This window comes from Arachis stenosperma, chromosome 3 (genome assembly GCF_014773155.1).
Source record: "Arachis stenosperma cultivar V10309 chromosome 3, arast.V10309.gnm1.PFL2, whole genome shotgun sequence".
In the NCBI taxonomy this organism is placed as follows: domain Eukaryota; kingdom Viridiplantae; phylum Streptophyta; class Magnoliopsida; order Fabales; family Fabaceae; genus Arachis; species Arachis stenosperma.
In genome coordinates, this window is record NC_080379.1 from 143,780,917 (window position 1) to 143,783,019 (window position 2,103).

General features: G+C 37.6%; 1 non-coding gene across 1 annotated transcript; it reads left to right on the forward strand.

Moving 5' to 3' along the window:
- Positions 1-599: 599 nt before the first annotated feature.
- Positions 600-703, forward strand: LOC130971117 (small nucleolar RNA R71). The gene has a single exon (XR_009082348.1). It is a non-coding gene; the product is annotated as a small nucleolar RNA R71 (small nucleolar RNA).
- Positions 704-2,103: the final 1,400 nt, after the last annotated feature.

Sequence of the window (2,103 nt, forward strand, 5' to 3'; positions counted from 1 at the left end):
CAGAGACCATGGTTGCTAAGTCAGAGGTGTTCTGCTTAGAGCTCTCTGTCTGTTGCTGAGAAGCTGATGGAAAAGGCTTGCCATTGCTAAACCTGTTTCTTCCACCATTGTTGTTGTTGAAACCTTGTTGAGGTCTCTCTTGATTCTTCCATGAGAAATTTGGATGATTTCTCCATGAAGAATTATAGGTGTTTCCATAGGGTTCTCCTAGGTAATTCACCTCTTCCATTGAAGGGTTCTCAGGATCATAAGCTTCTTCTTCAGATGAAGCATCCTTAGTACTGCTTGGTGCATTTTGCATTTCAGACAGACTTTGAGAAATCAAATTAACTTGTTGAGTTAATATCTTATTCTGAGCCAGAATGGCATTCAGAGTATCAATCTCAAGAACTCCTTTCTTCTGACTTGTCCCATTGTTCACAGGATTCCTTTCAGAAGTGTACATGAATTGGTTATTTGCAACCATTCCAATTAGCTCTTGAGCTTCTGTAGGCGTCTTCTTCAGGTGAAGAGATCCTCCAGCAGAGCTATCCAAAGACATCTTGGACAGTTCAGAGAGACCATCATAGAAAATACCTATGATGCTCCATTCAGAAAGCATGTCAGATGGACATTTTCTGATTAATTGTTTGTATCTTTCCCAAGCTTCATAGAGGGATTCTCCATCCTTCTGTCTGAAGGTTTGGACTTCCACTCTAAGCTTACTCAATTTTTGAGGTGGAAAGAACTTTGCCAAGAAGGCATTGACTAGCTTTTCCCATGAGTCTAGACTTTCTTTAGGTTGTGAGTCCAACCATGTCCTAGCTCTGTCTCTTACAGCAAAAGGGAATAGCATAAGTCTGTAGACCTCAGGGTCAACCCCATTAGTCTTGACAGTGTCACAGATTTGCAAGAATTCAGCTAAGAACTGATGAGGATCTTCCAATGGAAGTCCATGGAACTTGCAATTCTGTTGCATTAGAGAAACTAATTGAGGCTTAAGCTCAAAGTTGTTTGCTCCAATGGCAGGGATAGAGATGCTTCTCCCATAGAAGTCGGGAGTAGGTGCAGTAAAGTCACCCAGCACCTTCCTTGCATTGTTTGCATTGTTGTTGTTTTTGGCTGCCATGTCTTCTTCTTCTTTGAAGAATTCGGTTAGGTCCTCTACAGAGAATTGTGCCTTAGTTTCTCTTAGCTTTCACTTCAAGGTCCTTTCAGGTTCAGGGTCAGCTTCAACAAGAATGCCTTTGTCTTTGTTCCTGCTCATATGAAAGAGAAGAGAACAAAAAAATATAGAATCCTCTATGTCACAGTATAGAGATTCCTTGAGGTGTCAGAGGTACAGAAAAATAGAAAGAAGAGGTAGAAGAATTCGAACTTAATTAGATAGAGTTCGAATTGTGCATTGAGAAGGAGTGGTACTCCATAAATAGAAGGATGTGGGAAGAGAGGAAGAAATTTTCGAAAATCAAGTGAAATATTTTGAAAACATTTTCGAAAAACTCTAATTGATTTTCGAAAATCAAGAGTGGAAAAGAAATCAAGTAATTTTTGAAAAAGATTTTGAAATTAGAAATTAAAAAGATATGATTTAAAAACTGTTTTGAAAAAGATGTGATTAAAAAGATATGATTGAAAAAATATGATTTGAAAACAATTTTAAAAAGATTTGATTTTAAAAATTAATGACTTGCCTAACAAGAAAAGATATGATTCAAACATTAAACCTTTCTCAACAGAAAAGGCAACATACTTAAAATGTTCAATCAAATCATTAATTGTTAGTAAGTATCTTAAAAAAAAGGAAAGAAATTGATTTTGAAAACATTTGATTGAAAAGATATGATTTGAAAAAGATTTGATTTTGAAAAACTTTGAAAACTTAAAAAAAATTGATTTTGAAAACAAAATCCTCCCCCTGGTGCCATCCTGGCGTTAAACGCCCAGAATGGTGCACATTCTGGCGTTTAACGCCCAATGCACTACCTTGTTGGGCGTTAAACACCCAACCAGGTACCCTGGCTGGCGTTTAAACGCCAGTCTGTCCTTCTTCACTGGGCGTTTTGAACGCCCAGCTTTTTCTGTGTAATTCCTCTGCTGCATGTTCTGAATCTTCAGTTCCCT